Below are 14,755 nucleotides of genomic sequence, written 5' to 3' on the forward strand. Positions count from 1 at the left end.
TAGTTTTTCTCATTCGCAAATGTTTATGTTTTTTCCCCAAGCAATTATAAGACCCTGACGCGTTCAGTTTTTTTGTTCTACCATAGAGTAACTAAATTGAACTCACCTGTAAGCTCGTGCGCTAAAAGACCAGAACAACCCCACTGTGCCTTCGTATTCTCTCTCCCCTTTTGTCTGAAATGATTGTAGTAAATTAGCGGATATGGATTTGGAGACTCTATTAAAGATAAATGTTGAGGGGGGGAAAACGTGCGGTGCATTTTCTTTTTCCCTATTATGGAGCGAGAAATGAAAATCCTTTATTTATCTTTTTTTCTGGTGCCGTCAGCTTTCCCCAGAAGTTTGCTGCCAGGGATTACGGCTCCTTCAAGGGAGAGTGGCAGACTGTGTGTGTGTGTGTGTGTGTGTGTGTGTGTTGGGGAGGGGTGTGTGGGGGGGGGGGGGGAGGGGGGGGAGGTGCACAGGCGGAGGCAGAGCTTTTCCTACTACAGACTCTTGGTGAGATGTGTTAAAACACAGTGGAGGAACAATTGTAGTAATTATGAGGTGATTCTGTATGTGCTGTATGTTCTGGTACAATACGTTTACATTGATCATTCTGTATCTATGTGGTTTACACATACACAAGCATAAACACTCAAACACACACACACACACACATGCACGCATGCACACACACACACACACAGACACAAACACACACACACACACACACACACACACACACACACACACACACACACACACACACACACACAAACACACATACACACCACACACACACACAGACAGACAATGGTGGGTCCTGTTCGTGGAGAAGATGGGTGCTGCTCAGGCTGCTGTAATGTCAGTTTAAGCTCCCAGAGGGGAAATGTGTTGAATCCAGCACAGCTTTAGGTAATCTCAGCCCTTACTAGAGACTGCTGGCAGTGCACCCCAGGAGCCACATGTGTGTGTGTGTGCGTGTGTGCCTGTGTGTGTGTGTGTGCATGTGCGGGCGTGCATTTGTGTGTTTCGGTGTTGTGGTGATGAATATGCTGGTCTGTGTGTGTGTGTGTGTGTGTGTGTGTGTGTGTGTGTGTGTGTGTGTTAGTGTGTGTGTGTGTGTGTTCACGTTGTACACCAGTGACTCATCGCCATCACCATTAGATTTTGCACTGATGGAGCCACCTGTAATTATTTTTTCCCTTCAAACCAGTCATGTAAACATATTAGTCCAATTGCAGGTGCGGGAGTCAAATCAAGACCATCATTTCACTTCAAGGTAGTTTATCGTCCAATGCTGTGATCCTGATGGGTGTAGTTAAAGTGTAATTTCAATCAGTGTATCGTTTTTGTTGACGATGTCGTCAGCATGTTGCTATTTGGCAGGCAATGATGAAAAACTACTCAAATCAACCAATCAAGTAATCAGTTCATGGTTTATAGTGCAGTATCACCATATGACATAGTCTCAGTACACTCTCAATATGTAAAATCAGTTGGTAACGCTTTACTTGACGGGTGAAACGGTTGGCATAAGTTCAGCAGAACAATGTGGATGTTACAAGGTAAGAAACATGATTTAAAGTATATTTTGGGGGGGGGGGCTTTTATGCCTTTAATCAGACAAGACAGTGTGGAGTGAGGAAGCGAGTGGGAGAGGGAGTAAGGGCGGGATGATCTGGAGAGGACCACAGGGCGGGAATCGAACCCGGGTCGCCGGCGTGCAGTGCAGGTGCCTCAACCAGTCGCGCCATGACTGGGGCCAAGAAACATGATTTAAAACAAGTTTCCTGTTTCTCACTTCCCTTACCGGGATGGTAAAGTTCCAATGTTGCAAGGTTGGTTTTCGGCCTGGGGATTCTAGAGGGAGCAGGGAAAGTCACCATTTCCAGAGCAGATCATTTAATCATCCAAATGATTTCTAAACGGGTTTGCAGAGTTCCCCTTTAAAGTGTAGTGATGAATGAAAACCACATTCAGACTCATTTCTATTCCCCAGAGACCCCTACTACACTTGGTAATTCACTCATTAGCTTAGATTAGTGAAGAACTGCTACAGAACACGTTGGGGAGAAAACTGAAGAGGGAAACAAATTAATTGATTAATTAGGCCTAATTAATAGTTAACTAGTTTCTCATTGCAAAACCAGAATTATACTGGAGTTCCAAGCGGTTTTGTAAAAAAATGCAATGTAATTTTGTTACAGTGATTAATTAGATACCCTTAGTGGGTGGTTGCGTTTTTTGTTGTTGTTGTTGTTGTTGTTGTTTTTTTGTTTTTTTTTACGCCATCTTGGTTTGTAAAGAAATATTCAGATTCAGATTCAGATTCAGATTTTATTTGTCATATAATGCAGTGAAATGTTACAGTCGGCTCCATGCTAGAAAATGGGGCACAGGTAGAAATAGGTCTCTTTTTGATAATCAAGACAGGTGATGAATCCCCCAAAATACAAGATGTTATTAGGACTTAGAAGCTAGTGAATGCCTGGGGAAATTATTTCAAATTGAGAAAAGGTGCAAGTGGTATGAGTCACTGTGCCTTTATCCTTCAATATATTATTCAGAGACTTCAGCATCCTAAGAAGAAAGGATCGAGATCATCAATTGTATCGGCCATCTTGTGAAGTTCGGAAAGTTATCGCCGGTAAATCTTGGGTTGTTTCTATAATCAAATCAGAAAGCTATGCTGTTCTAGCAGCTGAGAGAGCACATTTGTCATTCTTAAAGTTCTCAGCCCAGGTAAGGCGATTAGTCTCCTGTTTAGTCATTCACAAGTTTTCTTAAAGTCTGATTGAGCCTGTTTGTGTGTCATCTGAAAATTACTGTACTGATTTTATACGGGTGCATTTCCATATTATAAGAAAGAGTCAAACATTTGAAGCATGGCACTATTTAGATTGTCTGTCATATTATCAAGGGAAACAGCATTTGCAATACAAGAATCAAGTCCAAGAATCCATTATAGATGATGCTTTGCTTTTAATGTAGCGATATGTATAGGCACCAGGGTCACAATACTTGTTTGGAATACAGAGAGACGTAGAACATGGTACAGAAGTGCAACCTATGTAACCGGTAGAAATTAGCAGTACTCCCCTTTGTAAAAAAATAGGCCTATATTGCCATGTTTCTGGGTGGCATCTTTCAAATGTTGGGCGAAAATGTAGACTAGTGACAAAGTCCATAAATTCTAGAATCAGAGCAGTCATTTACGTGCAAGTTAAAATAACCCAGTGAAATTACTTGAATTTAAAAAGAGCAATCGGCAATAATTCAGAAAACTATGAATGGATAAAGCAATAATGTGCTGCAGAGTTCGAATAACCGTGTGTGCGTGTGCGTGTGCGTGTGTGTGTGTGTGTGCGTGTGTGTGTGTGTGTGTGTGTGTGTGTGTGTGTGTGTGTGTGTCTTTGTCTGTGTCTGTGTCTGTGTGTGCATCCACATCTTTGTGTTTGTGTGTGTGTGTGTGTGTGTGTGTGTGTGTGTGTGTGTGTGTGTGTGTGTGTGTGTGTGTGCATCCACATCTTTGTGTCTGTGTGTGTACGTTTCTGAGAGGTCAACTCTTATTTCCTCTGATGCTGGCGTCGCAGTGGCAAAACAATTCCCCCTGTGGCCAGTCCACCTCTGTGCTCTGGACTCTGGCTGACCCCGCGTCTGGGTGCTGCTTGATATGTGACCTTCCACGGCGAAATCAGTCACAATGTCCAAATTTTCAAAATCAAAGTTATTACGTTTTCAGGAAGGGGCATAATCAACCTTCAAAACGATACCTATATCTAATGAATTGAACGTCATATTACTGAAATATAAACATTCAAAGGAGTTGAGTTCATCCTGTCATGCCAATAGAAAAACGGAGAAATCTGCCTTTGAAGTTAACCGTCGGCTCAACACTCACGAACGCTTTGTAAGGTCGCCGCTATTACAAGATTTACGGTACTTGTATCAACGACACAGCACGCGGATGGCTTGGTGGTTGTCGATGAGTGCATTTGCCGTAAAGCGGCAAAAAACGAGACGCCTCTAACTTCCTGCTTCCTCTAACTTTCTCACCTCAACAAACTCGCGTTTTTAGACTACAAAAGGTCAGTTTTTCGGCGAAATGTATTCACGGCCGTACAGTGTAGACCTCCCACTGTTTCAAAACACTTACAAAAAAAAATCCACGATTTTAGCACAAGTGACATAAATGGCCATTTTTCTCAGAAACGCCTGTTGCGACAAGCGACTGGTTTTGCCGTGGAACGTCACATATGTGCCAACAGTGCTTCATATCTCGTTGTGGAAAGAAAATAAACTCTTTCCGAGTCAAGCCAGTCCTCTCCAAACGGCTCTAAAGGAAGTTATCCGCTCACTTGTGTTTGGTGTTCATTTTAAAAAACGAAGCTGTGAGTGTTCTCGCAAGTGCTCCAGCCGTGGAAATGATGGCACTTTCAGTTAAACAAAGCCATGCATTTCTAAAAGAGCAAAAACCCAGGTTTGCATTGGATATCATCCTCACGGAATAGAAGTGATGTGTGTGTGTGTGTGTGTGTGTGTGTGTGTGTGTGTGTGTGTGTGTGTGTGTGTGTGTGTGTGTGTGTGTGTGTGTGTGTGTGTGTGTGTGTGTGTGTGTGTGTGTGTGTGTGTGTGTGTGTGTGTGTGTGTGTGTGTGTGCAGTGTGTGCACGTGATGAGAGATTAGTGATGAGCCGCTCCTCCTCTACTGTTTGGTGTCCACAGTCTAAACGGAGGTTAAACGCTCTGTAGTAACCCTGTCCATTTCCAAGCACACTGCAGAGCTTTGTGGTTTGGTGTGTGTGTGTGTGTGTTTGTGCGTGTGTGCGTGTGTGTGCGCGCGTGTGTGAGTGCGTGCGTGCATGCGTGCGTGTGTGCAAAGGAACATGGTAGCTGATTCTAAGAAAGCTGTTTTCCCTTCCTGTGGCTTTGCTCAGAAGCAGGTCTTTGATGTGGAGGACAGCCCCCCCACCACACACACACACACACACTCACACACACTCACAGACACACACACCATGCAAACGCAGACATACAGACACACACACACACACACACACACACACACACACACACACACACACACACTCACACACACACACACACACACACACACACACACACACACACACAGACACAAAGACAAACACACACGCACACACACACACACACACACACACACACACACACACACACACACACACACACACACACACACACACACACACACACACACACACACACACACACAGCGTGTCAGCTAATCCCTGCCAGCTCAAAAGCAGGTGTGCCTGCCTGCACTCCCGTCTTCTCCACCTCCCCTTTTTATCACTTCATTTCATCCTTATTTCCTCGTTGTAGATCTCTCTCTCTCTCTCTCTCTCTCCTTCTCCTCCAACTCTGTCTCTCGTTCCCCTCCCTCCTCTCTCCCACTGTCAGCCAAGAGGGAGCCCCTCCGCGGGGCAGGCTGCATCTGACGGAACAAGATTGTTTTGTCAGCCTGCGTCGGCATCATTTTCAGTTATGTCCCCCTGTCACACTCCATGCTTCTCCCATTGCTACTCCACTGACATGCCTTCACGTCTCTCTCCCTCTCTCTCCCTCTCCCTCTCCCTTCTCTCTCTCTTGTTCTCTCCCTCTCTCTCTCTTCTCTCTCTCTCTCTCTCTCTCTCTCTCTCTCTCTCTCTCTCTCTCTCTCTCTCTCTCTCTCTCTCTCTCTCTCTCTCTCTCACACACACACACACACACACACACACACACACACACACACACACACACACACACACACACACACACACACACACATACACACTGCATCTCATTCACTCATTCACTCTCTCGTCATCTCCATCCATCTCTCTTGGTGCTCTCATGTTCTGTTTTTCCTACTTCATCTCTCTCTCTCTGGTTCACACATGATCTGTCCTCTCCCGTACTGTATGTTTCCCCTCCTCCATCTCTCTCTGGTTTTACACAGTATGTGTTCTCTTCATGTTTCCCTCCTCTGTCTCTCTGGTTTTTACACGTGATCTATCCTCTTCATTACTGTATGTTGTACAACTCAGCTACCTCAAAGGAAACAGGAAGTGTGTATGTTACAGTACGTGTGAACTAGTCCATTGCAATGATGCTGTCTAGGAGACTAACCTTGACTAACACATAGCCATATAACATACCATTATGAGCCATATGCAACATATAGCTTATTCTATTCTCACATGGTGTCCCCTCCAAATGCAGGCCAACATATATATATATATATATATATATATATATACTGTATATGTTCGTTATAGCATCAATATAACATTACCATTTTACCATGTGTGTCCGTCGTCCGTTTCATCTGATGACGATGACACTGTTTCAGTGTAATGGGCCATTCCTGCCCTGAGTCAGAAATCTCCCTCTGTGCATCTCTGGTGTCTCTCCTGCTTAATACCCCTGCCTGCCTCCAGTCACCTGTGCCTTCTCTCTTGCCCACTCACCATCCCCTGCTCCCTCCTCCTCTGCTCCCCTGCTCCCCTGCTCCTGCCCTGGGAGCCTGTGTGCCTGGCTGCCTACTCACCCATCTCACAGCCCCCTCCTCCTCTCCTCTCCACCTAGTATCATCTCCTGTTCTCTCCTCTCCTCTCCACCTACTCCCACTCTCTTACTCAGCTCCTCCTACTCTTCTAATCACCTCCCTCCCTCTTGCACACTCCCTCCCCTCCTTTCCTCTCTCCTCTCCTCTCCTTCCCTCTCCTCTCTTCTCTCCTCTCTCTCTCTCCTTCCCTCTCCTCTCCCCTCCTCTCCTCTCTCCTCTTCTCCTCTCCTCCCCTATCCTCTCCTCTCCTCTCTCCATCAGTCTATTGTATAACTCTGAGACTCCCCTAATCAGTGCTTTCATCTGCACTCTGGGTATGCTTTAGTAGAGTCTCCCAGCGTCTCCTGTCTCCTCGGTCGCCCACTTACACCACATCAGTCCACATGGCTTTATTAACTAGCACTGAAATGATTCATTTGTGCAAAAAGCAGGTGGCAGGTACAGCAGCAAATGTTATAAGTGCAGGCTGCATCTAAAATCTGGATGAAAACATACACATGAAAATGAGTTGGAGGAGTGGAGGTGAGCTTTAATGATGTCTGAGTGTAGAAAGTCACATGTGAACCTTCTTCACAAGAGCTGTGGCCTTTCTGCATTCTGTTATCAAGCATTCATCAGCACACATAAATCGCACGTGAGCCCCCTTTCAAATTAAAAGTCCCCATTTTCTATATAAAAGTAGTAGCAGAAGTAGTCTATGTGATGACATCAAACTCCCAATAGACTTGCTTAAAATGAGTTATATAGGCTGTATTATAATATGCTATAATCAATGCATGTAATATATTTTCTGTCAATGTATTAATTTCCACAAAATTCACCTGAGGTCATCATTTAAGGGATAATTTTGCTAAATGTTCTCTCTGGGTGGGAATGCCCTAACCTGACTTTCGCCAGATCCTGAAACGCCTCTGGTGGAGCATTGTGGAACTACAAGGGTCTGGCGAGAGTCAGGCTAGGAATGCCCCTGGACTCCTTGAGCATTCCAGAGACCCCAGATCAGTTCAGTAGCAGTAGCAGTCAATAATGATTATCTTTGTTAAAAGTGACGGCCTACTTCAAATGTGATACCTTGACTGGCAAAGTATATGAGATAGAAAGGGTGTGTGAGCCTGTGTGCTTATGCAAACTGCAAAGTGGGCCTATTCGGAAGAAAGTTCAGGGGCTTTTTGTGTGTGTGTGTGTGTGTGTGTGTGTGTGTGGAGGAGCGAGGAGCCCAAGCAGTCCTGTCCAGTGTTCTGATAGTGCTGTTAAATATTTCATCCTTCCTAATGAATGGCTGAGCTGTGATTCATTAGAGACACATCCGCTCCTTTCACACTGACAAACTCCTCACTGTCCCGGCTGCTGTGTGTGTGTGTGTGTGTGTGTGTGTGTGTGTGTGTGTGTCCTCACTGCCCTCATGGATAAATGGCAAATGTACCTCAACCTCTCATTGGCCCCTACTCACACACACACACACACACACACACACACATACACACACAAACTCTCTCTCTCTCTCTCTCTCTCTCTCATTCTCTCTCTCTCTCTCTCTCTCTCTCTCTCTCTCTTCTCTCTCTCTCTCTCCATTGTCTGGGTGTTTAGTGTTTTGTTTTGCTAGTCCCCAGGTGTTTACATGCATCAGATGCTTCTCCAACAGCTCTTCCCTCTGTGTTCTCTACATGTCTTATCCTTTGTTGTTGTGTCAGGTGTTATGAAAGGCATAGATCTCCACAGAGAGAAAAAGGCCTGCGCTGTGTGTGTGTGTGTGTGTGTGTGTGTGTGTGTGTGTGTGTGTGTGTGTGTGTGTGTGTGTGTGTGTGTGTGTGTGTGTGTGTGTGTGTGTGTGTGTGTGTGTGTGTGTGTGTTGTTTGTGTGTGTGTGTGTGTTTGGTTGGAGGTCAGAGTTACTCTCTCACAGATTTCCCTTCAGGGCTAAGGAGCAAGGTGTCTGTGGTGGGAAATATACATCATACAGTAAAAAAGCTCTCAGCGTTCATCTCTCTCTCTCTCTCTCTCTCTCTCTCTCTCTCTCTCTCTCTCTCTCTCTCTCTCTCTCTCTCTCTCTCTCTCTCTCTCTCTCTCTCTCTCTCTCTCTCTCTCTCTCTCTCTCTCTCTCTCTCTCTCTCTCTCTCTCTCTCTCTCTTTCTCTCCATCCCTCTATTCTGACCCCCCAACTCTCCATGACCCTGTGGGTTTTGGTTTGGTGGAGTAATTTGCGGATGGGGAGAGTGTGCAGGAGGGCGAGGGCTTCTGAAGTCACAGTCTACTGGTCAGCTCACCACGATGTAACGCCCCCCCACATACACACACACACACACACCCCTGATGCCCAATGGCTGTTGATGCAGTGAAACTCAGGTTACCGCTACCGAGTCACACTGACCAAAACAGCCTGCCGGACTCAATCACATCTCTAAAATGGAGGCCAAATCGAGACGCTGTCACTGGAGGTGGACGATGGGACGAAGGGACAAGCGGGGGGATGGGGTGTGTGTGTGTGTGTGTGGGGGGGGGGGTCGGTCATTCCAGAACTGATGGGGAAGAGACGTGAGGCGCAGAGGATAAGAGACATTTAGGAGGGCATGATGGGAAGTGACCGCTCCACTGCGCTCCATAGTCTCTAAAGAGAGAGGTGAGCGCTCCACTGCGCCCCAAGAGAGAGGTGTTTGGGCAGGCGGGGTGGGGGGGAGTGGAGCTGGTTACTGGGCAGCAGGTGTCCAGTGACACGCTAAGCCCTTTATTTGCGCCTGTTTGATGACATGGGATGCTGGGCTTGGGTAGAGTCCCCTCTGATCCTGTTTTATTTTAGCAATTCTGTGTGTGTGTGTGTGTGTGTGTGTGTGTGTGTGTGTGTGTGTGTGTGTGTGTGTGTGTGTGTGTGTTCTATGAGGCTAAAGATGGATCGTTTTTACGGGGGCAATAAAATAGGTTCCAGAGATGTTCTCATGTGTATGCTTGGCTTCAGTGATGTTCTCACGTGACTGCAGGGTTTGTGTGATTCAAGAGGTGGTCACTTCTCTCTCTGGAACATTCCTGCTCTCTCCTGGTGGATCAGTTCAGCTCATCCAGATTAGGTCCAGGGTGCCACCTGAGAACGCCACCACAGGGAGGGCAGCTACACACACCGTCTCCTCCACATTAAGATCTTTTTTTTTATTGCTGAATCCAAAAAAGTGCAGGAAAGCACTAACAAAACTGTTAAGGGTTAGTGGCGTGCTCAGTCCTCTTTGTTCCTTTGATGCTGCTTGTTGTTGGGTGCTCTTTGGTCCAAGGTAAATAGTTTGTGCAAGAAAAAGGAGAAAAAAATAGGAGAAAAAAAAATCCTCCACGACCAAGGCACTCCAGAAGTGTCACTCCAGAAATGCCGCTACGCATGGGCATTTTTAGGCCCTTGTTGGACGTGTCTAGTTCTAAATAAAGACATTTTAAACTTCTGGAGTGCCTTGGTCGTGGAGGATTTTTTTTTCTCCTATTTTTTTCCTCCTTTTTCTTGCACAAACAAAACTGTTGAAGCTGAAGACACTTCACTCTGGACACTAGATGGATGGTCACTCTAAAGATTTTTTTTTGTAAGTTATTGTACCAGTTCATCGACACCACACATTAAGTGTGTCCAATTATTTTTTTCATGACATTATGAAGCACCCGTTAATCATCTCAACTACTGTATGACGGTGATCAAAAACACTACGCAAAATGAATTGTCTCATTTAATTGAACAGAGACAACATTCAGGGGTGCTACTGTGTCCTCAATATTGGGGGGGGGGGGTGCTCAGAACAGAGACAATAGTCCACCAGTGTGGACAATCACATGTGTTAGTGTTCAGAACAGAGACAATAGTCCACCAGTGTGGACAATCACATGTGTTAGTGTTCAGAACAGAGACACAGTCCACCAGTAGGGACAATCACATGTGTTAGTGTTCAGAACAGAGACAACAGTCCACCAGTGGGGACAATCACATGTGTTAGTGTTCAGAAGAAGAGACAACAGTCCACCAGTAGGGACAATCACATGTGTTAGTGTTCAGAACAGCGGCAATAGTCCACCAGTGTGGACAATGTATGTGTTAGTGTTCAGAAGAACAGAGACAACAGTCCATCAGTGGGGACAGAGTTCCAGCTGAACTGCAGAAGGCTGCGTTTTGTCCATAGAAGAGACTGTTCCACCCCTGCAGTACAGTGTCCACACACAGACTTGCTGCCACAAGACACCACGTAGTGTTGCGTACTTCCCAGCCAGTCCCCGCTGCAAATAAGCTGACCAGTGTCCTCCTGCCTCCATTGCCTTTTTTACTCCCACCAAAGACCAGCGCTGACCTGTGGGAGATCATTTGAGATGGAGGAGATGAGCTTTGCCCTTTACGGAACCAGTTGTCCTGTTGATTAATGCACACTCCTGTTTAAAACTTGTTCACTCTTGACCCCTGGACTTAATTAAAGTTTTAACTCTGACCAACTAGCATAAATTACTTCTCCAAATCTCGCCACAGACTTGGAATTAAAGACGTGGCGTAGCTTTGCTCTGAAGCCCATTAAAAAAAATATTCAGGGAGGTGTGTGTGTTGGTGTGTGGGTGTGTTTGGGGGGGGGGATTCTGATTCACTCAACTTCCCTTCTTGAGTCCATTATTTCCTGTGCTTTTAGAGTGCATTGATGAAGTCTGCAGATCTGTACTAACCTAGACTCTCGTATCATCTCTATACGTTCACACAGAGCAGGTTGTTTGCTCCACGCCCCTTTTTTGGGGAAACAAGCCCTCAGAACAAGCCTGAAACAAGCCAAAGTGAACGGGTGTTGTTCACGGTCACTGATCTATAACGAATAGCTTATTATTTATAGATCAGTGTTCGCGGTAGACAGACATGCCGAGAAGTTGCTGTGTGGTTGGGTGTACCAACCACAAAGCTAAGAACCCCTAACATTAGGCTACACCAAAAATAAATCAGACCAACGAAAACGGAAATCTAGGCTAACACTTGGCTAACACTAGCAGCTAGGCTATCGGCTATGACAGAAATTATCATATGTTGGAATTATCTAACGAACATACGTTACATCCAAGCCTGTCAGTCAACTACACAACATTACAATTAAAATAAGAGGCCAAAAATACAGGAAAACAATTTAGTTATTTAACTGGAGATTCAATGAGATAAGAGTATGTCCGGGTATGACACTGGCCACTGCTACTGCTAGCAGGCTACTCGGGAGACCGAAGGGACATGTTTTTACTTTGATTGAATTAAGCTTTTGAACGTATTTTTCACGGTCAACGACCGGCAAAGTGGTAATATATTGAGTGGTCCTATTGATTCGTTGTGTTTTCTGTTATCATTTACTCCTACGTTTTCAGTACGAATTACGTTTATTGAGCCTAATTTGCATTGGAGTTAATGGGAGACGTAGTTTGTTTCCCCCAAAAAGGGGCGGGAAAGTTCGTCGCGAGTCAAGTTCCCGGATGTGCCGGTCTAACGTATACCACTGCTTGGTCAAATTTCCTATTGTGATGCGCTATTTGGAATGTGCATTATATTTCTATATACCGCACGGCTATGAAGTAGTTCCCTACTTTTGGGCTTATTACACTTGAATATTAATTTGCCAATGTCAATGTAACGGTAAAAACAACAACGTTGTATCTAAGACAGCGGCAATATAAACGAAAGTGATAGTAGCAGTGGTATAAGCGGGATAATCAACTCCGCGCCGTGCGTTTATAGGAAAATAATGCACTTATCGAAGTGTAAAGTCCCCTCCGCCTGCGGCGTCGGGTCCTTATTACCACTTCGAACGTGCATTATTTTCCTATAAACGCACGGCGCGTCGTTGATTATCCCTTACATAATGTACAGACCGTCTGGCCACTTTCCATTGTCAAGCATGAAATGCCTTGAAAGAGAAATGGGCCTGGACACAAATGACACTTGGAGCTGAATGAGAGTGCTTTGAGTGGGGATCTTGGACTAGCTTTTATACTGTATGCATGAATGTATGGAGTTCATGGACTATTTGTGTCTACAGTGTGTTGAGTGTGTACTCCTGAACACCACACTCAAGTGATGGGCTCAATCAGAATGAATGAAGGGCACATTTCTGTACTGTTCACAGTGTGTGTGTGTGTGTGTGTGTGTGTGTGTGTGTGTGTGTGTATTCAGAGTGGTGCTACTGTATTTTCTCTGCAGATGCCTCTCCTCTCTCACAGTGGCCTGCTCGTTGTGTATTTCAGAATCGTACTCAGCTGAAACAAGATGGTTGCCTGTCCCTCGCCCTCTGATGATGAACAGCGGCTTCTTCTTCTTCTGACCGAGGGAACTGCTTCTGACCGCTGAGTTCTTCTGAATGTGTGTGTCCTCATGACCCCGCATCCTTTTAAACAAAACAAACAAAAAAATACTTCTGGACTGTCCAGTTTTTCTGTGTGACCTTGTGACCTTTGGCCATCTGCTATCCATATCAGCCGCCAGTGCCCAACTGGTACCAGCTTTAAAATCTCCGACATGTTAGCTCGATGGTGTTTTGAGTCCCCAACGTCGTTTTCCAGGCAGCACTACCTCTGACCTACCCCTGACCCTAACCTTAACCCATGCCTAACCCTAGGGCCCTCCAGGCAGTGCTGCCTTGAAGACAACGTAAGGGGCTCAAAACACCAAGAAACGACATGTTATGGGGCTTTTCCATTGTATGGTTTCAGCTCGACTCGACCTGACTCTACACGGTGTTTGTTTTCCACTGCAACAGAGCTAGCCGATTGCCATAGCAATGCTAAAGAAAACAACTGTAATGTCATTAGCGTCACCTTTTGGTACCGGCTCAGCTCGCCTGGAACCTCAATGGAGGTGATACCAAAAATAGTACCATTGCTAATGGGAAACCCCCCAAAAAAGTTGAGTCGAATCGAGGTGAGCTGAGCTAATACCATGCAGTGGGAAAGCCAAATCAGTTTTCAAGCCATTTCATTCAACATGAAACCTGTGTTATCACTCCACTCTGCCGACTATGACTTTAGTCCAGGCAGTCTAGCTTTCCATTGAACATATTCCGAGTGCTGAAACGTATTCAGCTTGCTCTGTGTGTATTTACTTCTTGTCCTTGCTGACCTATTCAAGGCAGGAAACGTACAGTGTAAATCTGATAAAGTAGATCGCAGAGAGAGGGTCACATATATCAGGCGAAATCTATTTCTGTTTAAGGACACTATTAAGGTTATTCAATCATCTCCTGTATGACATGAACATAACTTTAGCTTCCGGCAGTTCAGCAGCGTAGTGGACATACCTTTTCTTCTGCTTCTGTAGTTCTTTTGTTTGTTACTCATACAGTAGATTGTTTGGAATCCATGCCACTGAACTACAGTCAATTATAATGTGTTCTGGCTATGTGTAATATGACATACTAGGGCTGAGATGGTGGACAATCTGCTGTATACATACTGTATATTTATTAAGCTGTAAAATATATATATCAAAACTGTTTATTTATTCATTGTATGTTTTCATTTTATCTGGTTATTTGTGAAATATTTATAGACATTGTGCTCTGCTACCAAAACAAATAGTTGTACAAGAAATTGTTTTCCTTTGCATTATTTAAAAAGTGAGTTGATGTAATGTGTTTTTGTCATTTGCTGTCTTGTTTATTTTTTGTATTATAAGATTGTGAATCAAAACTGTTATTGGGTATCATGGGCTGTGATAGCTCAAAAAAAGGTGTTTTCCTCTTATTCACCTGTAAAGCTGTCTTTGTCTTCAACATCCAAAAAGACCAGAAACATTTGATTTAAGATGATGTGAGCATTTATTTGTGTTTCAGTAAAGACCATACTGTACAAGCAACAAACCTCAACCTGCTTTGCTTACTGACTTTTTTTATTGCAGTATATTGAACTGTAGCTTATTTAGTGCAGTGTAGGCTACACAACATAGTGCGGTGAGGACAGTAGAAATACAGTTAAAGCTCCCCTGTGTAGTTGTTTGGGTCGATTCTTAGCAAACACACGTTTTCTTCCAAAAATGTGTGCTCATTCATCAGTAATTACGCCCATCAACAAATCAAAGTATTCTCGTAAGCGTAGAATCTGCCATTCAGAATACATATGCGTGATACGGCTCTATGGTGATATGCCATATTCGGGCCTCCATCTTTAGAATATGGTAGCCAAGGAGGCACATACAGTACCTGCAATTCTAGCTCTGCTTT

At 44.7% G+C, this 14,755-nt stretch overlaps 1 protein-coding gene across 1 annotated transcript in view; it reads left to right on the forward strand.

Moving 5' to 3' along the window:
* Nucleotides 1-14,393, forward strand: part of tsnare1 (T-SNARE Domain Containing 1) — a 148,844-nt gene extending 134,451 nt beyond the window's left edge. The window contains exon 13 of the mRNA XM_062537787.1: nucleotides 12,786-14,393. The gene's annotated coding sequence lies outside the window, so the exon portion shown is untranslated. The remainder of the gene's footprint in view (nucleotides 1-12,785) is intronic.
* The last annotated feature ends 362 nt before the right edge of the window (nucleotides 14,394-14,755 follow it).

Source organism: Sardina pilchardus, chromosome 6, assembly GCF_963854185.1.
Source record: "Sardina pilchardus chromosome 6, fSarPil1.1, whole genome shotgun sequence".
Classification (NCBI taxonomy): Eukaryota; Metazoa; Chordata; class Actinopteri; order Clupeiformes; family Clupeidae; genus Sardina; species Sardina pilchardus.